General features: G+C 40.5%; 1 protein-coding gene and 1 pseudogene across 1 annotated transcript in view; both read right to left on the bottom strand.

The window, feature by feature from the left end:
* Positions 1-24,360, bottom strand: part of LOC129427595 (uncharacterized) — a 47,805-nt gene extending 23,445 nt beyond the window's left edge. Inside the window, exon 1 of the mRNA XM_073875933.1 lies at positions 24,224-24,360. The gene's annotated coding sequence lies outside the window, so the exon portion shown is untranslated. The remainder of the gene's footprint in view (positions 1-24,223) is intronic.
* Positions 289-24,364, bottom strand: LOC129427594 (uncharacterized; annotated as a pseudogene).
* Positions 24,365-24,679: the final 315 nt, after the last annotated feature.

The raw sequence follows: 24,679 nt of genomic DNA, 5'->3' as shown, positions 1-24,679 counted from the left end.
CTATTTAGCTGTGATTGGTTGATGCTTTATGAGAATTCATAACATCTTCATTAATTTGTATTGTATTGTATTTACTTTCACCTTTTCCAGTGAAAACCACGAGACTTGTCTTTGCTTGAGCAGTAGTCTTTATTTCAAATAGCGACAAGCACAAGTCTTCAAATCAGTACTGGAAGGTCCTGCAGTCATCAAGTCTGACTTAAAGTATACATGCATTGCAAAAAGTACTAAATTAAAAGAATAAACATAACTTAAATTTAATCTGAGCAATTCACTAACCTTTGAAGAAATATGTTTCTACATGAATAAACTATAGACAGATGTGGCAGGTATTGACTGATTTTTTTAAATCTCTGATCCTTTCACAAATACTTTACCATGAAATTTTCTTCAGCGCCATTTACTTGAACCACTAAACATCATGAAAGCTGAATTATGCAACTCTATGTAAAAACATGATTTTCAGTATCTTCCTTAAAAGGACACTTTTTTCCCATGCAAAAAAATATGTACATTTTTATATTCATTTTTGGATGAACTATTGTCGTGGAATTTTAGTCGCATTCAATAATACTATTAAAGAGTGAATGATCAAACACAGACACACTGTTAACAGAATTTTCTTTGACTGTTTTATTATTTTCTATAGAATAGTCTCTCACCCTCTGTATGCAGAAGTAAAAATGAGAGCCCCATTTACAAAGTTGTACACATATTTATAGCAAGATACAGAAAATTTATAGTCATCCCATCTCCGCCCATGAACCAAAGATCATTATCTTAGTTCCGGTGTCACTTAGAAAATAACCTTCAATTTATCAATGAATAAGAAACATATCAGTTAAAGCACATCTAGTCAAATAGAAGAAATTATTTTGTTCTCAGTGAACTCTACAATTTACTGGGTTTTCTAACTTGTTCATGATTTGTTACTTATCTCATTCACTAAGTCCCCTTTATCTTATCTGATAGGAGTTTGTATAATGTTCTAGTCCTTGGACATTTTACTGCTGAAAAGACAAAAAAGAACAGAAATCTTCCACAAGAGCAGAAGAACGGGATTTTGCATTTAACAATTATAAGTTCATAAATAATAAAAACCACTAGTACAGACCTTTCCACATTAAAGACATGTGGATGTGCACCCTCCATTGTTACTTTTTATGTGATTCACAAGGAATCTTTCCTGTTTAAAACTCTTTCCACACTGAAGACACATGTATTGGTGTTTTCCATTGTGAACACTCATGTGACCTTTAAGATGTCCACTCTGTCTGAAACTCTTTTCACACTGAGGACATGAGTACGGGCGCTCTCCAGTGTGAATTCTCATGTGTTGTGTAAGATTTGCTTTTACTATGAAACTCTTTTCACACTGAGGACATGGATATGGACGCTCTCTAGTGTGAATTCTCATGTGATTCTTAAGATACCTTTTTTGTGTAAAAAATTTTCCACACTGAGGACATGGGTACGTGCGCTCTCCAGTGTGAACTCTCACGTGGGCATCAAGGGTACCTTTTTTAGGAAAACTCCTTTCACAATAAGGACATGGGTATGGGCGCTCTCCAGTGTGAACTCTTATGTGCTCTGTAAGGGTTTTTTTAAGACTGAAACTCCTTCTACACTGAATACATTTGTAAGGGCGCTCTCCAGTGTGAATTCTCATGTGACCTGTAAGACTTCCTTTCTGTCCGAATCTCTTTCCACACTGAAGACATGGGAATGGCCGCTCTCAAGTGTGAATTCTCATGTGGGCATCAAGGCCGTTTTTTTGAGTGAAACTCTTTCCACACTGAAGACATGCATATGAGCGCTCTCCAGTGTGAACTTTCATGTGGATACGAAGAATTTTTTTTATAGTAAAACTCTTTTCACATTGAGGACATGAGTAGGGGCGCTCTCCAGAGTGAATTCTCATGTGATCTGTAAGAATGGTTTTCTTTGTGAAACTCTTTTCACACTGAGGACATGTGTATGGGCGTTCTCCAGTGTGAATTCTCATGTGCGTCTTAAGATTACTTTTGTGTTTGAAACTCTTTCCACACTGAGTACATGTGTACGGGCGCTCCCCAGTGTGAACTCTCATGTGAATTGTAACTTGCACGGGACTTCTCCAACTCTTTCCACACTGAGGACATGGGGGTATTGAATATCTCCAGTGTGAATATTTATGTGTTTCTTAAGTTGACTTTTTAGTTTGAAACTTTTTTCACAATGAGGACATGGGTACGGGCACTCTCCAGTGTGAACTCTCATGTGAATTCTAAGTTGCACTGGACTTGTACAACTCTTTCCACACTGAGGACATGGGTATTGAATATCTCCAGTGTGAATATGTATGTGATTCTTAAGATGACTTTTTAGTTTGAAACTTTTTTCACAGTGAGGACATGGGTATGGACGCTCTCCAGTGTGAACTCTCATGTGATCTGTAACATTTGTTTTCTTTGTGAAACTCTTTCCACACTGAGGACATGGGTATGGTCGCTCTCCAGTGTGAATTCTCATGTGATTCACAAGGGTTCCTTTTCTTTTAAATCCCTTTTCACAGTGAGGGCAAGTAAAAGATTTGCTGTCTTCTGTTCTTTGCTTTCTTTTTGGACATGAAGTATTTTTTTTCTGCCAACCACCAGAAGATATTTCTGCCATTATGGAATGATGTTCCTGACACTGACACTGATGATGTTTCTTCCAGTTCCTACAGCAATGAGAGAAGACAAAAGATGTATAGATTTTTGATATTTAACTTTTAATAAAGCTTTTCTGTCATAATCATGTTAAGACAATAAACTCAATAAACAAAATCATAATAAAATTGAAGAGTGATTTAAAGAGAGTTTACTTTGAAGAGCCCCTTTTATGTTGCTAAGAAGACCCTTTCTGAAACGTGTCTGTTTCAACAAAGCTCATTGTTCTAAGAAAGTGTGGTGTGCTTCGATTGGCCAACTACCCAGTGCGTTGTGAATGCCTTAAACATGTGCCGGAAATGTGCCATTCCTTACTTATATTCAGTGTTGGTAACGTTACTTTAAAAAAGTAAGTTACTAATTACTTCTCACAAATAGTAACTGAGTTAGTAACTGCGTTACATTATTATAAAAGTAATTAATTACCAGGAAAAGTAATTACCGCGTTACTTAAAGCAAGACTATGTAGTTTTGTTACCTTTAAATAATATATCTAAAATTATTTCAGTGATAGAACAACTTTTAACTGGACGAATTGTACTGTTGCTGCAACCTGAGCAACCTCCTAGCTGCTACAAGCACACTCTGAAAGTGGCGGTGGAGGGTAGAGCACACAGCCCCACCCCTCCCCCTGCCTGCAGAAGAGTGTCTGATACCAGGCACTGTTGTGCTTTTCAACCACATGAGTGGGCTGTAAGTCATTTTTACATGGAAACTACACAGTGTTGCTTTAAAAAATTCTAATATTTCAAATAACTTGAATGCCCCTTACAAAATTAAATATGTTAAATGACTAAAATGGATACTAAAGAGAAATCACTAATTTTGCAGCATGTGACGATGTGAGGTGGTTTATTAGATCAGAATTACTTGCCACAGACGTGGAGACTTTATCTTCATCTACGTATGTTGCTAAATTTTTCTAAATGGTTAAATGCAAAAACTAGTTATTCAGACAGAAAGAGCTTGAAAAAAACTTTTAAATGAGATCATGTTTATGAGTTCAAGAATAACAAAATACTGGCCATTTGAAACTCGAAAATCATCACTTTATTTTGTCCCACGTTTTTTTCATTAAAATTCAAGAAAATGTGTGACCGAATCATGAAAATTAGTAATTTTTTTGCTGTAACTGTTTACATTTTTTATATATTGACCTGAACCTTTCAGGATAGACTGTTTGCCATATCCTCTACATACTCTACTTCTGAAAAGTCAGATATATAAAAAACAAACAAACCACTAATTACACCAAATAACACTCTTTATTCAGTCTATATATACAGACATCTACTACATGGCTATACGGCCGCTTCACATTCTTTGTCCATTCAAGCAGATTTTGGTGGAGGTAAAACTCCCGTGGCCGTTTTTATTACATTTTCGTTCACTTGTAGTTTAGCAATTAAACTAAATGTCTTAACAATTTCAAGAATGTCTTTACCCAACTTCAGCAAAAACAAACACAATTTTACAAACAACAGACACTTTGGCGAGCTCGCACGGCCAGTAGTTAACCATGAAAGGTTGTGACTGAAAACAAAAAAGGTACATATGCTTCTTCCGGTGATGTTAACAATAAAAACTCAGAAATTTTCACATCAACAAACCAACAGAAGCATTATTTTCCACAACACCGCGCGCCGCCTGAGGAAGTCTTGAGTTTCGTTGAGCGGAACCAAAAAGTCAGCCGCGACAGTGGAGTTCGCAACATACCGCCTTCATAGGCATAAGTTGCACATTACACAAACATTCTTGCCTTTCACCTCAACAATGGAAAAGTAATGCTTTATACTTTGTGTTTGCGACCGCTTACTTTGAGCTTGTTGTACGTGCCATCACCCTGTCGCTGGTGTTTTTGAAGTGATTGATGCGCGATGACCGCGCTGCATGTCAGTGCTTTGAGATAGGGCACAGCAGCAGCACCACTGCTCGTTGAGAAGTGAAAACAACACGTATTTTCATGTCAGTCTACAAAATTCTCAACCACGCCAGAAAAGATAGCTAGATTTGTCCAATAAAGTCGCTAAAGTGATAGAAAGTTGCTAAATCTAGCGACAAAGTGACAAAGTTGCTCAGACTTTTTTACACTGCTCGCTCAGACTTGGACTGTGCGAGTGTGCGTGTCTGTTTGTGAACTCTGCCTCTGGTTGGCTAACGATGGAAATTAAAGCCAATCTATGCAATTCGGCGTTTTTGTCAAACAGCGACCCCTAGAGTCGCTGGAGAATACTTGCAACTGTCGTAATTTCCCACTCTAGTACTCCAAAGATAATGACCAGGTAATGTTTCACAATTTCATACATATATTAGGCTACTGGATAGTCTACTAAACTACAGATGATGGTAATAGGATAATAAGAAGTTTATTCCAAGTGTAGAGTGCATAATAATAATAAAGTACCGCGTTTGCTAGCTTATAATGTTTTTACATGATTGCAGTTAAATCACAAGTAAACATTACAAAATGCCATGACAAAGTTAATTGTGTACGTTGCATCTCATAACATTGTTCGTTATAATGTCACTATACATGATTATTGCTATTTATCATAATAGTTTGCGAATTGTGCATGTTTACACTATTTACAACCTCTAGGCTTATTTATGTCCTGATAATTATGTGAGATATTGACAACTGTTGTCATGATAATCGCATGACATACTACAAGCAAGCGCAACAACATACAACAAAGGCCGCAAACAAGTTTACAAATGAGAGATTTACTTACTAGTCCATCAACAAGATTGCCAGATCAGCATCCCTCCAGTGCTGTCTTTTAGCTCACGCCAACGAGTAAAAACCTGACCAGGTCAGGTTCTCTTTTCCTTTTCCTACTCACTTCCGAACGCGCTTTCTTAACTTTTAAATTGTTTAGCTTCACGTCTCAAATTTGCACGTGCAGTTGTTGTTATGGGCTTGATCGACTTCATGCAGCGCTGCAAGAACCAACAGCCAGATGACGTCAAAGTGCCATCTCGGATCATTCTCGCGGTACTTTGACGTCATTCGGCGGTCGGTTCTTGCAGCGCCACACAAAGTCGAACAAGCCGTGTGTGACGTCGTTGCCGTAAAGCAAGTCGTGATTCTCGCGAGATTTGTCAGGGGCGGTTCTCTCAAGCTTGCATTGCTGGTTTTGGTAGCGGCGTCCTCCCCGAGCTTCAACAGGAGGATTATTCGCCTTACTATGACTTTGTTAACCGCCGAAATAACTTTGAAGCTGTTATATTAAGGTAAAATAACTGCATAGTGTGTCTTTAAGCCAATCATCATCAGCAATGTGGTTCTCCCACCCCCTCTAACACACACATACACCAATTATCATCAGTTATGTTTCTCACACACACACATACACACACACAAGAGAAAAACAGTGTTTAGCTGAGAGAGCGAGCATACGTGGGTTAAAATCACTACAGTGAGATCAGTTTTAGTAACGCGCAGCATTTAAATGTCAGTAACGATAAAGGCGTTAAAACGGGGGAAACCGTAATTTCTTTGATTAATCATTACTGAAAAAATAATGCAGATGATTACGCCAATTATTATAACACTGTTTTTCCCATCACTGCTTATATTTGAAAGATCAGCTTCCAACATTTAATATCGTCTTTTCTACTTTATCAATACGAGCCCGAATCTGATCTAGAGAGTGCAGATGACCAAGCTGATCGATCAACTTTACCAGCGAGGCTTTAGTAGAACGTAACAGATTGCTAAAGTAAGGATATTAAAACATAAAACCATGTCTGCATTTCTGATCACGAGTACGATCACGATACGTTTGAATAGTCACAAGTAAATATGCAAAAAAATATGAAAACATAAGCTACTGTTGCAAACCTTTTTTAACGAATACCAGGAGGCTTGGAGTTCCTTGAGCAGTAGTCTTTATTGCAGAAAACGATCTTCAAATCAGAGCATAGGGCCTGGGATCTGCAGTAACCAAGTTTGACTTACAGTAGCCCTACACTGCATTTATACACATTTTAGGGGGCAGTCCCCTAAATGGAAAACGAAGCACTCAACTTTAAACAAAGCATTGAAGAGAAGTAATCCTGCCATTCCCAATCTTTCAGTTTCACAAACCCTTTAATCCCATCAACATTACCAACTCACCCAGTGTCTCACTCAGACCATTTCATTATCAAAGAAATGGGTTCACACCTTTGACTTAAGGGTTTGTTATTGTTGTGCTTAGTTCATACGGCGTAGGTTACACGTCAGTTTTTTTTTATACTTTTGCGTCACTGTTTGCGTCAACGTGCAAACACACATGCAGACCTCTGGTAGGCAGTATCCACGAGTGTTATGCGGTTTTCACACAGGACGGGGTGTGCGCTGCACTATGAAACCTATTCACTTCAATGGCTTGCGCCGCACGAGGGTGTTTTTTTGTTCCGCCGAGCAAAGCGCGAGCGCAGTCATCGCTTTGGGAAACGTTTGCTATGGAGTTTGCATTTTGCTCGCAGTGCCTCACCACGATGGACATGCTGGATGGACATGATCGCTGCCTGTCGTGCCTGGGTAAATAACATTTACAGGACGCACTGTCTAACCCCTGCCAGGAATGCAGTATTATGCCGGTTGAGCTGCACCAACAACGTCTGTCTAATGTTTGTTTGCCTGCATCGGGAAACCGTGTCACTGGTGCCCTGACGAGTACACGGTGACGCCGAACAACCGAAACTAAAGAAAAAGTCGTCATCTATGCTGGTGAAACGCATGGATGAGCTGACTGCTACGGTGCAGTAGCTACAGTCACTGTTGGCCGGATCGGCTGCATCAGCGGTTAATGAATTTTAAAAGGAGGTGATGGAACGTACCGCTCGAGCTGACGCTCCCGATCGCTCACATTTTCTGTCAACGGATGTTAATGGGTGCAACGCCGTATCGGTGGCAGCCACGGATTCGCTCTTCAGTGAGTCTTTTAGTCACCCTATGTCCGACGCTATGTTGCCTCCTACCCAGTCTTCTCCGCTACCCTCGGCCAGTGGCACCGAGACAGGGACGGGAAGTGAGGCGTCCTCCGCAGCACTCTCACTGCGTGACACTTTACAGAGTGCGCTGGGGAAACTGGAGCTGGATGTCCCAGTGGTGTCTACAGGTCCGACCAACATGTTGTGCCGCTCAGGACCTGGAGTAAAGGATGTGCGTCTGCCGCACTCTAAGATTTTACGGAGATAGTATCAGCTGCTTTTCAATCAGCTTTGTCGTTTTGGCCTGACTGTGTTACCCCGCATGCTGGCGGACATTTCCACACCTGACACTATTCTGTCCTCTGCATGCGTGTATTGAGCATGCATATACAGATAGCCAAACATTGTAAAGAGCTGATGAGGGTTCAATGATGACTCAGATGGTTAAGTAAATTTTCTCTTTACTTGACTTTGTTGAGTGCAATCAAGTTATCCTTCTCAATCTCTGTTACATTCTTTTTGTGAAACTGCAAAATAAATACAAAAATGCTTACTTTACATATAAACAAACAAAATTCACAAACTCGTTCTGCAATTCGTCCTGTCTCTGCCATACTCGAGTTCCTACAAAAGCTTTTGGATGATGGACGTTCCCCAGCTACGCTAAGGGTTAATGTTGCTGCGCTTTCAGCTTATCGTACTCTAGTGGATGGTGTCTCCTTTGGCGCGCACGCTTTGATGGTGGCTTTTCTCATCGGATAGACTTTACCCCTTGGGACTTGAATATTGTTTTGGATGATCTGTGTTGCCGCCTTTTAAACCTTTAGAGCATGCCGAGCTTAAGTGGCTTTCGGTTAAGACCTCTTTCCTGTTGGCCATCACTTCCGCCACAAGGGTCAGTGAACCCCATGCCCTTTCTGTGAGTGCTCATTGTTTGAGATGGGGCCCTGACTTTAACCTAGTCACTCTGTGGCCTAACCCTGTCTTCCTGCCTAAAGTGTTGGCTGCTCAATTCGTCAACCAACCATTGTCTCTGGTGGCGTTTCAACCTGCGGACGTTTATCCACGCCGGTACTAAGGGTGTCACAATTAAGTCACTCACAACCTCAAACTTTGAATTAAAAAAATGGGATTGTCGATGATGTCACGCCCCCATGTCACGTCAGGTCGGCTTGCCAAGCGGGGGAAAATAAACCTCTTAGAGGTGCCTTTAAAAACATCAATCCAGCGGAACGCGATTTATATTTTAAACATGAGGGATGTATTGCTACAACTCCTTGAAATGCATATCATAAACAGGATTACTACCTACTGATCTGCCTTCAGACAGAGCGCGGCTCTCTGCAGGTGCACGAGAGTGCCGCCAAGATGCAGCGGGTTATATTTTAAACAAAAGGTATAGTTTGCCTCAGCTTGCATGAAACGCATAAAACTGAACAAATACGTAAGGATTATTACTTTAGTTTATGTTTAGACTTTGGACAGATGCGAGGGTGCGTGCACGTGAGACAGAGAGAAGCGCAGCTGCTTATGACGCACCGGTTTTATTTTAGATGCTAGTCCAAGACGCACGCATTAAGTCCATCTGCGTGCAAGAAGGAATCCTCTCTCTACAAGCTCTCCTGCGTAAAGTAAAGCCCACAAACCCCCAGGCGAGGAAAAGCAAGCAATGTGCATGTTAATGTGAAACTATAATAATAATAATAATAATAATAAAGGCATATAATTTTTTGTCTTTAAAAAAAATCATTTAAAAATCGAGAATCGAATCGAATCGTGACATCAGAATCGAAAATGTAATCGAATCGAGGATTTGGAGAATCGTGACACCCCTACCCTGTACGTTCTTTGCGGCGCTATGTTAAAGTGACCGCTTCGTAGCGCACAACGGATCAGCTGTTTGTTCGTTTTGGTGCGTGTCGGAAAGGCGCAGCCCTGTCGAGACAAAGACTGTCCCACTGTGTCACAGAGGCCATTAGTGGTGCTTAGAGTGCAACAGGCAGGCCTGCTCCGAATTCTGTGAGGTGTCATTCGACGCGCAGTGTTGCAACTGTAACCCCTGTCTCAGGGCTTATCTAAATCTAAATGTCTGTTCCTCTAAGTTCGTTCAAGGAGCTTTTAGGGCACGTGTCAATCAAGTCAAGTACTCTGATTCTCAAAGAACATGTGAAAACACCATGAATGGAAATATATATAAAAAAAATCAATGGCACACACGAAGAACAATTAGCCAGGAATATATATATATATTGTGGCAATATAGGTGAATGGTTTCCCCTTTTTTTTTCTTCTGGCACTTCAAAAAACACTCAAGTAATGAAAATAAATTGACAATTAGATTGAAACAAATATAAACAGTACAATTATAACCCAAGTATTTCAAAAAGCATATCCCCAATATTTAAATGTTCAGTTTTTCCTTCTCCTTTGGATACAGGGGAATATGTAAGGAAAAAAATGTCTCAGTCCCGGGCAATGTGTATGAAATAATGTCTCAGTCCTACCGCTTCCCAGAAATAACACTCCAGGTTCTCAAGAACAGAAGAACAAGAGCGGAAGAGTTGAAACACAAGGCAAAATGACAAAGAGATATCCAGAAGAATCCACTCAGATGATTCAGGGGTCAATCACATCCTCCAACAATTTGTCCAGGAACCAAAAACCAGTCTGCACAACATACATTGTAAATTGATTAAATCAACACATTATAACACTTAAACCATCCCTAAAAAGAGAGATTACATGTCTTTAACTATAATGTTTTTTCCCCTTTTTCCTTCTTTGATAAAGTTTATAAAACAAAACCTTATCTTTTAACAACCTTTAACAGTTTGGACACTGCTAACACACTTTTACATCATTTAAATTAGCACAGTTTCATTTTATACTTTAGCAAGTACATTCTACATGTGAAATTAACAACAACAACATGAGCATTGCACGAGGCTTCACACGATTAGCAAAACTAGCATCGTGATGCTACATGGCTCATCTTAGCATATTTAACTCTTCACATTAACAATTTAAGCACATTTTTGTTGACATTTATACATTCTGACTGGTTTTGCTCAAATAATAACACGATATGACGAAAAAATAATCATGTACATAAAATACACTCACCAGAATGTCTCAGTAAACAATCACAGAAAGCAACAAGTGCTTTTCGACTTCAGCACTCTTCCACAGTTTTTCAATTCAACTTCACAGCAAGCATGTAAAACAATAAACCAGCTATTCAACTTAAATTTGCAATATACAAGCTCATTTTAATCGAACAAGTCAGCATTACTCACATTGCATGCGTTCTCTCCCTGCTGTTTACACATACACTCTGCCTTCCAGCGTGCACGCACTCTCTGCGCAAGCTCACACTTAAAGGGGCAGTACACATTTCTAAAGTAGTGCTTACAAAGTGTTCGTTTGGGATAAAAATTAAAGGGGTTACACTCTCCCCCTCTAAACCGCATGAGTCTCTGCATGCGTATTGACAGGAAGACTAGCTGAGAGAATGCTTCCCAGGGAATCAAAAAAAGCAGTAAGTGCAAGCAATATGGGCTTTCCCATTTCCTCATATTCTAATGTCTTTGGTGGGCGTCTTTCCCGCCCTGAACGTCTGAGGGGAATGGTTTCAGTGTCAACTGAACCGTGGAATAATTCGTGAGGTTCTGCCCCTGCATCTGATACCATCTCCTCTGGGATCTCAATGGCTATATAATCTGGGGCATTCTCAACAGGCTCTGAAACCAAATTGACTGGCGTACTCTCAGTACCACCCTCAGATTCTTCATGTGTAGGTTCAGTCATAAGCTGGACAGACTCTGTCATTGGGATAGTCGAAACATGTGGAGAGAACTCAGCTGCATGAGGGTTCAATAACCCGGGAGTTTTCTCTGAATTAGCATGAGAGGTAAGTGGCCCACCCTTCACTTGTGTAACAAAGGGATCTCTGGTAAACACTTCAGGAATGGGTATTTGGAAGTAACCTTCTTCCTCATCACTGGACAGCACCTCATAATCTTCACCCTCCTGCATTTCAGTATTAATTCTTGTTCGCACCCCACACTTCCTGTTAGCTGTCTGACTTTTTTCAGAACCTTGTTCTTCTGAGCTCACAGGCAAAAAACCACAAGGCAACAAAAGATCCCTGTGAAGGGTACGATGCGGACCATCACCCTTTTCTGGCTTCACTATGTATACAGGGCTATTCGAAATTCTCTTGACCACAGTATGCACAGTTCTTTCCCATCGGTCTGCAAGCTTGTGTTTCCCCCTCACACTCAAATTTCTCACGAGGACCCGGTCACCAGACATCAGTTCAGCTGCTCTGACTTTTAAATCAAACCTTGCTTTATTCTTTGCGTTCATTTTGCGAGAGTTTGCAACAGCCAAATCATAGCTCTCTTGAAGATGCTCTCGTAGCTTCTGCACATACTCAGAGTGTGTTTTGTGTGTTTCACTTGAAGGGCTGATGCCAAAAACAAGATCAATTGGTAACTTTGCTTGCCGCCCAAACATTAATTCATATGGGGAATAACCGGTGGTGTCATTCCGTGTACAATTGTACGCATGTACAAGGGGTTTTACAAAGTCTCTCCAGTGATATTTGTCCTTTTCATCAAGGGTTCCAAGCATACTGAGCAGAGTTCTATTGAACCTCTCCACCGGGTTTCCGCGTGGATGATAAGGCGTAGTCCTGACTTTGTCAGCTCCAATAAGGGCACACAGCTCTCGAATAGTGTGCGATTCAAAGTCCTTCCCTTGGTCGCTAAGGAGGCGACTTGGGAACCCGTAATGCACAATGAAATTTTCCCAGAATGCTTTTGCGATGGTCTTTGCTTTTTGGTCCTTTGTCGGTACCGCCACAGCGAACTTGGTAAAGTGGTCGGTCATAACCAATATATTTCTGGTGTCACGGTTGTCAGGCTCAAGAGACAAATAATCTATACAAACTAACTCAAGGGGATAAGAGGTCTGTATAGATTGCATAGGAGCAGCTTTCTGAGGGCTTGCTTTCCTCCTGAAACATCTCTCACAGGTGTAACATCTATTTTCAATATCCTTTGCCATCTTCGGCCAAAAGAATCTAGTACGAGCTAGGTCAAGGGCACGCTCGTAACCAAGATGGCCCACCTCATCATGAATGCCGCTCAGTGCTTTCTCTCTGCACTTCTGAGGCAGAACCAGCTGGTGAAACACAGTCCCATTGGTTGTCCACTTCCGGTATAACACTCCATCACGTAGTTCAAGTCGGCTCCATTCCCGCAAGAGCAGGTTAACCTCAGGAGGTTCAAGCTTGGTGTGTCGGAAATTAGGTCTCTGACCTTGTTCCACAAAAGAAATTACCGTTCCCAAAGCTGAATCTTCTCTTTGAGCTTGGTACCACTCATCACGGGTCAGTCCAGGAATAGTCTCGTAACCTGGAGTGGTGAAGCTTTCAGGGACAGATGACGCATTCAAAGCCAAGGATTCTGCAACGACAAGCTCCGACACCCCTGAAACATTGTTCAAAGGGACAAGCAGATGACGTTCACACACTGCAGAGATTAATTCAGGGCAGATCACCTCAGTTTTTTCACATAGGCGCTGTTTTAAGTCTCCAATTGCCTTTTCCTCTTCCAGGAACTCATAATCCTCCTCTGGTGGATTCTGCGGCCTTCGAGACAATCCGTCAGCATCTTTATTAGTGGATCCAGCTCTGTACTTTATATTGAATCTGTAGGTGGATAATGCTGCAAGCCAACGGTGTCCTGCTGCGTCCAGTTTTGCTGAAGTCAGCACATATGTCAGTGGGTTATTGTCTGTGAGAACCGTGAACTCAGTGCCATAAAGATAATCACTAAACTTCTCACAGACAGCCCATTTCAAGGCCAAATATTCCAACTTATGGGTCGGATAGTTCCTTTCACTCTTTGAAAGTCCCCTACTGGCATATGCTATCACACGAAGCTTGCCCTCCTGCTCTTGATAGAGAGCCGCTCCGAGTCCGTCTCTGCAGGCATCCGTATGCAAGATGTAAGGGAGTTCTGGGTTTGCAAATGCAAGGATTGGGGCGGATGTCAATTTCTCAATCAGGGTCTTAAACGCATTTTCACACTCAACTGTCCACTGATCACCGATGAAGGCATTGGGATTAACAGGAGTGTCTGTTCTCTCTCTCTTGTAAACTTTTCCTCTTTTTCTTGGAGGACTATACCCGGCAGTCAAACAATTTAGTGGCTTTGCTATTTTTGAGTATTCCTTGACAAACCGCCGGTAGTACCCAGCAAAGCCTAGAAAACATTTTAGCTCTCGCCTAGTTGAAGGACGAGGCCAATCTCTTAAAGCGGAGATCTTCTCTGGATCAGTGTGAACTCCGTCAGAATCTACAACATGTCCCAGATACTTGACAGAGGACTTGAAGAAGTGACATTTGTCAGGAGACAACTTCAAACCGCATTCTTTCAGACGAGTCAACACTTTTATGAGCCGGGCTTCATGTTCTTCAAGTGTTTTAGAAAATACAATGAGGTCATCCAGAAACACGAGTACTTCATTCAAATGCAAATCTCCTACACACTTCTCCATAAGCCTCTGGAAGGTGCTAGGTGCATTTGTGACACCCTGAGGCAAACGGTTAAATTCAAAGAATCCTAGAGGACAAACGAAAGCTGTTTTATGTTTATCTTCTTCGGCTACTTCGACTTGATAATATCCTGATTTAAGATCCATGACAGAGAACCATCTAGCTCCACTGAGTGCAGAGAACGTCTCCTCTATGTTAGGGAGTGCATATGCATCTTTTATGGTGCGCATGTTGAGCTTTCTATAATCAATACAAAGTCTGATTTGTCCATTCTTTTTGCGAACCACTACAATTGGTGATGCGAAAGGGCTCTCAGACTCTCTGATTATCCCAGCATCTAAGAGCTCCCTGAGGTGTTGCTTAACAGCTTCTCTGTCATTTGGATGAATTGGCCTAGGTCGTTCCTTAAAAGGTGTCTCATCCTGTAATCTAATGTGGTGCTTTACTGCAGTAGCATGGCCGTATGACAAGTCGTCAACTGCAAAGACCTCTGACATGGAATTGAGTTTATCAGAGACACGTTTTTTCCATTCCTCTGGAATCGGCGAATCATCAAGATCAAACACAAGCTTTCCACATGGCACCTGAGCAGAACAAGACAAAAGCTCAGTCTTCAAAGGTAGAACATGAGCAGCTGACATCTCAGCGATCACACGCTTGGGATGAAGAGTAATGTCATGATCAGTTATGTTCTTTAAGATGACAGGGATTTTGGAACGCGCCCAGTATGGGACACTGACCACAGCACATTCGAGAATAAGACCACCCGGCAAGGGAAAAGACTCAGGTTGCTCTAAAACAAATAGATCTTTTGTAAGGTCTTTGATCCTCACTTGACCAGGGATACATGCCTCTTGTTTGGCAGGGATAGTGATGGGGCCTTTCCCTAACGCTCTCACTTGAAAAGATTTCCTCTCACTTTCATAATTCTGAGCAACCTGCTGAAAAAGCAAAGCATAATCACGGTTGGCACCAGGGTTTTGTAAGAACTTGGCCCCTTTTCTCTCTATGCCCTGTTGATACAAGCGGTCAAGAACATTTGTTCCAATCAACAGGGGGACTTTACTGTTGAAGTGACAGTCTGGAACAACGAGTACAAGGGATGAGAGCTCCTCCTCTATACCTGTGACAGTACAGGGGAAAGTTATGACAACTTGGATGTAGCCAAGGTATGGAACATTCTGTCCACCAGCACCTTCAACCTCGAACAAAGAATGAATAGGCTGGATGGGAAGAGAAGAAAGGTATGTCAGATAAAATGTCTCGGAAACAGTTGTAACTTGAGACCCAGTATCTAAGAGAGAGTCACACTGAATGCCTTCAACAAGAACAGAAGCAACACAACGTTGGCCAATAAGGTTTTTTGGCAAAAGTTCATCTTTAATCCTGTTTGCTTGGGTTTCTCCAGCATAATTGGCTGTATCGTGTAACATCATTGTGGGACGAGTATGAGTGCCGGCAGCTCCTGAATGTCCCGTAGCAGGGGCTGCTACAAGTTTAAAGACTGTGATGTTTCATGTAATTTCCTGTACTTCTCTCGTCTTTCTCTCAGCTGTGAATTCTTTTTACGAACAAGCTCAGGGTTGGGTTCTTCACTGCAGTGAATTGCAATGTGTCCATCCCCACCGCACTTGAAACAGAACCAGGGTTTTGGCATGGCCATAGAGTTAGATGTCTCTCTGGAGCTGGCCACCAGGCATTCACCAGTAACTGTACTTTCGTTAGAGTCTTTCACAGATTTTATTTCACTCCGTTTTGTTTCAGCTTGCTTTGATAAGTACGCAACTTGTTTTTTCAGTGCAGCTATTTCTCCTTTGAGCTTTTGAGTTTCATCTTGTGATTTATTTGTTGACTCAGGTGGGAGTTCTACATTAACAGGTATGCCATACACAGAGTGAGCATGCGCAGCTGCTTTTGTGCTGCCAAGATGTTTTTTCATTCGGTCTAGCTTAGCTGCCCTTTTATCTTCCTCAGTCCTCACAGAGAGCAAAAGTTCAGGAAAAAATGGTGGATTGTCTTTACAATGTTCAAGCTGAAGTCCTACGATCATGGGCTGATCCCAGCACCCTCGACAGAACTGGCGAAGCAGATGTTTACGGGAGTCTGCAGCACTGGCTCCCCCTCTAGATATTGCACGGGTAAGAAGAGTGTTCAGTCTTTGCAGGTAAACCGAAGGCTTTTCCCCCGCATTTTGATTTGAATTCAGGAAGGTGGCAAAGAGCTCCTCTCCATCTTCTACGATGCCAAAAGCAGATTCAATCTGGTTGAGGTAAGAGCTAGGTGAAGAATTTACACCTAAGGGCTTGACAATGTCAGCTGCTGGGCTAAGCAGGCTCTCTAAAATCATTCTCGCTTTCTGAGGGTCTGAGAAGAAGGGGTCAGAAAGTAAGAGATCAACTTGGGCACGCCACGTCTCATAGTCAACTTCCCCATTTGGCTTGGGGGTCCTGCCGGAGAACGTGCGGATACGGGTATGTCTCAAGGGTGAGTGAGCCGTTTCGTTACGGATTACATGCTCCACAACTACCTTCTGTACATGAGGTGGGTTAATCATACTTTCATCAACATGTATTTGTTTAGTTGGAACGTACAATGGGGAAACATTTGAAGTCATTGTCTGAGATCTGATTGACTCGGCCGAGGCAGACTCTACATTGGCTATTTCAGAATTGTCATGTCCAGGGCTACGAACCGTAGTATGGGGGTTTGCTTCAGCATCTTGCATGTCATTTGATTCAAGCTGGAGGCTCTGGAGCTCATTCTGAAGAGCGAGCATGAACCCCACTCGGCCACTGCCGGCAATAGCATTCAGCTCCTCCATGTATCTCAATGCAAGTTCTCTGCCCAAACTTTCTTGACATAAGTCACGGACTGTTCTAACACACCACGTCATGGAGGGGTCTTTAGGATTTGGCAGTTCACCGAGACTATCAGGGTTGATCCTTAGAACTGAGCGTTCAGATGAGTATTGAACAAGAACTCTGCCTGTGGGCTGATCTGGCTCATCAGGCACCCTAATTATTTTTGCAATCTCCCCATTTACTTCAAAAAAACTTGTTATATCTTCATTTGTGCAGTTTTTGTCTACCCCTGTGACATACAAGCAACTTTGCCCATGCACCCTATATCGGTTACAAAGATCCATTCTTTTTCTTAGGATATCTAATTAACTCAGAATAAGTTTAAAGTGTAAAACCCACTTTTAGAATATTGAATGAAAATCTTTAAAAAAATATATTTGCTGATATAATTAAGACTTCAAAAGAAATTAAAGAAATTAACCCAAGCTCCTGGTCGGCTGGCTCGCCACTTATTATGTAACCCCTGTCTCAGGGCTTATCTAAATCTAAATGTCTGTTCCTCTAAGTTCGTTCAAGGAGCTTTTAGGGCACGTGTCATTCAAATCAAGTACTCTGATTCTCAAAGAACATGTGAAAACACCATAAATGGAAATATATATAAAAAAAATCAATGGCACACACGAAGAACAATTAGCCAGGAATATATATATATATTGTGGCAATATAGGTGAATGGTTTCCCCTTTTTTTTCCTTCTGGCACTTCAAAAAACACTCAAGTAATGAAAATAAATTGACAATTAGATTGAAACAAATATAAACAGTACAATTATAACCCAAGTATTTCAAAAAGCATATCCCCAATATTTAAATGTTCAGTTTTTCCTTCTCCTTTGGATACAGGGGAATATGTAAGGAAAAAAATGTCTCAGTCCCGGGCAATGTGTATGAAATAATGTCTCAGTCCTACCGCTTCCCAGAAATAACACTCCAGGTTCTCAAGAACAGAAGAACAAGAGCGGAAGAGTTGAAACACAAGGCAAAATGACAAAGAGATATCCAGAAGAATCCACTCAGATGATTCAGGGGTCAATCACATCCTCCAACAATTTGTCCAGGAACCAAAAACCAGTCTGCACAACATACATTGTAAATTGATTAAATCAACACATTATAACACTTAAACCATCCCTAAAAAGAGAGATTACATGTCTTTAACTATAATGTTTTTTCCCCTTTTTCCTTCTTTGATAAAGTTTATAAAACAAAACCTTATCTTTTAACAGTTTGGACACTGCTAACACACTTTTACATCATTTAAATTAGCACAGTTTCATTTTATACTTTAGCAAGTACATTCTACATGTGAAATTAACAACAACAACATGAGCATTGCACGAGGCTTCACACGATTAGCAAAACTAGCATCGTGATGCTACATGGCTCATCTTAGCATATTTAACTCTTCACATTAACAATTTAAGCACATTTTTGTTGACATTTATACATTCTGACTGGTTTTGCTCAAATAATAACACGATATGACGAAAAAATAATCATGTACATAAAATACACTCACCAGAATGTCTCAGTAAACAATCACAGAAAGCAACAAGTGCTTTTCGACTTCAGCACTCTTCCACAGTTTTTCAATTCAACTTCACAGCAAGCATGTAAAACAATAAACCAGCTATTCAACTTAAATTTGCAATATACAAGCTCATTTTAATCGAACAAGTCAGCATTACTCACATTGCATGCGTTCTCTCCCTGCTGTTTACACATACACTCTGCCTTCCAGCGTGCACGCACTCTCTGCGCAAGCTCACACTTAAAGGGGCAGTACACATTTCTAAAGTAGTGCTTACAAAGTGTTTGTTTGGGATAAAAATTAAAGGGGTTACACAACCTCTTGGGCTGCGTTGAAGGGGATCTCTATTGCTGACATTTGTTCGGCGGCAACTTGGTCGTCGACTTGCACTTTTTTGAGATTTTACAGGCTGAATGTGGTCTCACTACCACCTGTCTCTTCTGCCATACTGCCTACTTCAGTGTGATGTGATTTTGTTTTTGCACTTTGTTAATAAAGATGTTGAGTTAATTCTGTCTAATGTCTTTATTACATTCCTCGTGACTTGGTGGTATCAGTCTTCCACTCTGTTTTACGCCTCTGGCGGTAACCGTGGTTCTATGAATAGAGTCTTTGGTCACTCGGACTGGCGAGAATGACCATTGAGAAAGTTCATGACACTGTAATAGGTTTTTATATATGTCATGAGGTCATGGGATGACAACCAATCAATAAGTTCTTGTAACCAATGCGCGAGCGCATGATATTTCCACTCTGTTTTACGCCTTTGGCGGTCTTCCAATATTCATAGATCCACGGTTACATTCGTAACTAGCGTTCATAATAGTTTAACTTTTGCGCAGCGCTCTGTGACGATTACCCTCGCGGCCAATAGAAACGGGGCATCCAAACAAGCAAAATGGACGAAAAGCTTATACTCGGAATTGCCGGAGCAAGTTTATGCTCCTCCAGAGACATCGGAAGGAAAGCCGTGTCATGGAAACACGTAGCAATTCAAGTCGGCATGTCAGGTGTGTCTTAAGTCAAGTAGCTTGTTGTAGGTTGGCAGCTTAAAGTTACGCGAAATGGAGACGGGCAACATCAGTCTCTGTTTTCCTCATCGACTATTTAACCCAAACACTGTAGTAATTTTTTGAAAACCCCGCTTACTTTGGTGTGGCCATCAAAGCACAAGTCGCTTGGCTGTGCTGATTACAAAGTGGCGAGCGCAACGCACACCGCGGCCTATGTGAAAGCCACATTACCACACTAGCACCTCAATGAAGAAGCAGCTTAGCAAGTTTTACCCTCAAGTGAAGAAGAAACAGCAACTTGTTGTTTTGAGATGACCAGCAGTGATAGAAGTAAATAAACAGCGACTATGGGAGGGGTTCTAGTGGAGCTAGAGGCGTCATGTCCATTCAAACTGAGGGGCACGTGCCCCCTTGGTTTTTTGAGCCAAATGGATTTTGCATGCAACCTCAAAATCAAAGAAGCGTCCATGAATCTGTTACTTGACTTTTAATCTGTTTAATATGCACAATATTATCAATTCTGTGCTGCATCCTTGTCACTTTTCGGAGATTTTCACCATTTTGATAGTGTTTTGATCGTGTTACATTACTTTATTCTGGCGGCAGGCGCTGCAGTCAGCGCAGTCGCAGACGTCATCAGCGTCTGAGCACGCTCACAAGCTCTTTGCTGTTGCTGCGGCATTTTGCTATCTGAGGAATTAACAGGCAAAAAAACAGTCAGAAAAGCCATTACAGCAGATTGAGTTGCGTATTATTCGGTATAGTCAAAAATGCCTACGTTGTGGGCTGTGAAAATCGCACCAGGGCCCATATGTACAAAGCCGCTCAGAGTAAAATTTTAGTCTTAAATGTGTCAAAATTCTAAGAATGACGTCATTTTACTCTTATTTTTCTAGACTTAAGAATAAGTTTGATTTATATAGCCTCCTAAGTGTTAAGACTAGGTCTCAGCTCCTAAATTATTTAAGAGAGCTGGAGAGGTCTCTTATCCTAGTTAAGAGTAACAAGAGGGCAGCAGAGAGGCGGAGATCATGCACTTTACAACAAAGAATTACTTTAATTTAAATATATTTCTATAGCACTTTTGAAAAAAAAAATTATTGTTGCAGAGCAGAAAATGTACATTAAATACATGTTAGTAGTATATTTTAAGTTAGACTAATTCTAGTTAGACAGATTCAACACCGGCCTCCACATATTGCCTTTCGTTTTTATTTATTTGTTTTACTTTAAAACACGCAGTGTATTCGCTCAGCTGCATTTACTTTTCCTGCTCTCTCTCTCTCGCTCGCTCTCTTTCTTTCTTTCTCTCTCTCACACACACACACACACACACACACACATACACACACACACACATTCTGGTTTTCATGTTTTGTGGGGACATTCCATAGACGTAATGCATTTTATACCGTACAAACTGTATATTCTATTCCCCTAACCTACCCCATTCCCTAACCCCAACCATCACAGAAACCATTCTACTACTTCACATTTTCAAGATACATCATTCTGTTTGATTTATAAGCTTTTTTCACAAGCTCACAAAAACACTGGTATTCCTATCTTTGTGGGGACAATTGGTCCCCACAACGTGATAATTACCAGGTACACACACACACACACACACACACACACACACACACACACACACACAGACGCGAAGGAAATAATATGGAATAATTGCGCGAGTAGCTTACAATGCAAAGACGCAATCAGACGCGTCCTCGCAAATGACGCGAATTGGGCGGTGCAATTGCCGCGAAAAACATGCGCTTTTACCTTTAAACGCGTCTTCGCACAAGTTGAAAATATGCAGCTCAAGCAAAAACTCAGAACTTCAAGAACGCGCACGCAGGATCATTTGACATTGTAGAGGTGTGTGTGTGGGGGGGGGGGAGGTCTATGTGGTTTAAGAGGGCATGAATAGTGTATAATGACATGTTTATTATGCTATAAAGGTGGTTTACGGGGACACAAAGAGTGTCCCCATAAACGGAAAAGCTAAAAAAAACATACCAAATGATAGTTTAGAATAGATTAAAGACAGGCAACAGGTTTTTGTGACATTTGGGGTTAGGGATTGGGGTAGGTTAGAGGAATATAACAGTTTGGACGGTATAAAATGCATTGCGTCTATGGAGATGTCCCTGTAAACCACATACACCAATGTGTGTGTTTGTGTGTGTGTGTGTGTGTGTGTGTGTGTGTGTGTGTGTGTGTGTGTGTGTGTGTGTGTGTGTGTGTGTGTGTGTGTGTGTGTGTGTGTATGTCCTCACCCTCTTAAGTCTACCAACCATAGAGGTAGAATGGTGCCTGCATCGAGAAAACTTAATAGAAGACTAGAAACGTGTTAAGGACTAAAGTAAGTATGTCACTCGTCTAATTATGTTAACTGGATAACACTGGATATAACTCATTAGTATAATAAAATAATGTATTTTAATTACACAAAACAAACGTTGATAGATTAATACTAAACTTTGATAGATGAATACTATTCCACCATCTGATCTTTAAATTATTTGCAGTTTTTATTTGTCTCTAGTAAATCATATACTAGTAATAAATAAGAATAACTATACTCCAAGTAATATTATAAGCAATGGGAAAGCTGTTGACCATTAGATTCAGGCATAGTAAATTTTTTTATTGTGCACCCTAAGATTTGTACTGTCACCTTTGTGCCCCCCCCCCATGAAAACAATCTTGGGGTGCCACTGACACACACACTCCATCAAAAAGAGATAATCCGTGGAGACGTGGCTCTGCGCTGCGTGAGACAAACACGCAATATAGCCAAAGTCACCTCAAATATATCCGCTATTCAATTTAAATATTTAAATGGGACATATTATGAAAATCTGACTTTTTCCATGTTTAAGTGCTATAATTGTGTCCCCAGTGCTTGTACCTAGAAAATGTGAAAAAGATCAACCCAGTAACTTAGTTTTGATAAACCATTTTCTGCAAGCATGTGAAAAAATAGGTCCTTGTAATTTGGCCCTTATTGTGATGTCAGAATAAGGTAATACCGCCCCCTTTATCTGCACTATCCAACCACAGAGAGAGAGAAAATAATTCACAGCACAATTGAGTTTCAATTACAACAAACCACCATCATTGTGATCAGTGTTTGCACTTCATCCGCTCATTTGCATTTAAAATGACACACCCAAAACGGCACACTTTTGCTCAGACCTAGATTAAGACTTAGTTTACATCTTAAAAAAAATCTCATAATATGTCCCCTTTAACAATTTCCTACCTATCCCTTGCTGCCACTGGATAAAAATATATAAAACTGACAACCAACCAGAAACAAACTTACTTTTTATGCCTTAGGATTCACTCAGACTGTCTCTCGATCTGAGCTTCTCTGCAGACTGGTTTTATTTAAGTTTTAATCACTGGTTCTCGGTTCATTCCGAAGGTCGAACCTCACAGACCTTCACAATTGTAACAACATCCCACATTCTACTAGAAAAGTCTAGAAAAATAGGATTGACTACATTCTACCAAAAACAAAGATGATGCAGCTTGATGATGCAGTAACCAAAGGTCGTATGATAACAAAATAACATTCTACCCACTATTTCACCTTGGCAGTTTTTCTGAGTAGCTAGTAAGATTTAATATGATTCTAATACACTCATAAATCTAAGCCAAGGACTATACAAAAATGGTAACGTAATATATTCGAAAATGTAACTATATAATTAGTTTGATGTCTGTGTATGCACAAATTTCTGTGAGCTGTGCACTGTGCCCCCTTAAAAAATATTGGTGCATGACGCCCCTGAGTGGAGCAATATCAGCGCTTCCGGTCCGCATAGAACTGACACGCTGTTAAAAATTTGGCGAGGAGCACGTCAGGCTACCCAGAAGCTACTGCGTAGACTTACATACGACCACCAGCATAAATTCAACATGCCCTGTTATACCAAAACTGCTTCCATAAACATTACCCTTATCTATCCCTGTTTACACAGACAGGACAGCTCGTGAAACTTCACATATATGAGATTGAACAACAATTAAATTAATAAGACATATAAAATATAGATATATATAATGAATGAATGAATAAATATACAACATATATTGATAATAATAATAATAGTAAATAATCAAATAAACAATCATAACTAATGATTACAAAATGATTATGTAAATAAATGATTAGGAATAAACTAAAGAACACAAAAATAAAACATTACCTGCATACTGTGGTTACTTTTCATATAAGAAATTAAGTCATGTTATGATTTTTCACCTTGTGATATTCGCACAGATGACTACTATTATTAAATTACTATTAGATATTTATGCATTTGGCAGACACATTTATCCAAAGCTATTTAGTGCATTCGAGGTAGCCTATATAACAGTTAAGTCTTAATTACTTTATCAGTGAATGTAGCCTTTATAGTTTGTGAAGATTAATAGTCTCAACAAAATGTCTGTAAACAAATTTAACATGTTGGGACTATCCCTAACGTTTATACTACAACACATACTCAAACACACACACTTGACATAAACTGTAACATTAATTAATTTATTCATTTATTTGCGTCTTCGCGATGCAAAATATTTAGATTTACAGCAGAACGTTACATTAACATCCATTCAGTGCACTAACCTGTGTTAAGTATCCGTTCTTTAAATTGCTGAATTTCTAGCAGTTCTCATGACCTTCTGTTTATGGAATCCAGATTTATGTTTGTATTTTATTCAGTCAGTCTCCTGTCCTTCCACTAAAATTTTACTTATAACTTCAACTCTGCAGCGTGTTCATACCATAGTGACAGAGACAGGTAATAACTAGACCGCGCGTTGGCTGCTGGATCGTACGTCAACGGCGCCGCCATATTGGTGATGGCAACTTCTTCAATTCTCTTATAGCAACTGTAGTAGCTGTTATTTCTTTTACTTTAAATGTTATTTGTAATCTTTTATGCTTGCAATGGTACTACATGATGCTTTGATTGTACAATTGAAGAGTTTCGTTGCAAAACGAGATAAATCCATTTTTTTACATTTTTGTCAAAACATGTTTATTATTATGTTATCATGTTATTATTTTGTTTTATGGTGG

This window comes from Misgurnus anguillicaudatus, chromosome 14 (assembly GCF_027580225.2).
Source record: "Misgurnus anguillicaudatus chromosome 14, ASM2758022v2, whole genome shotgun sequence".
Lineage (NCBI taxonomy): Eukaryota > Metazoa > Chordata > Actinopteri > Cypriniformes > Cobitidae > Misgurnus > Misgurnus anguillicaudatus.
This window is presented reverse-complemented; position numbering and strand designations above follow the sequence as displayed.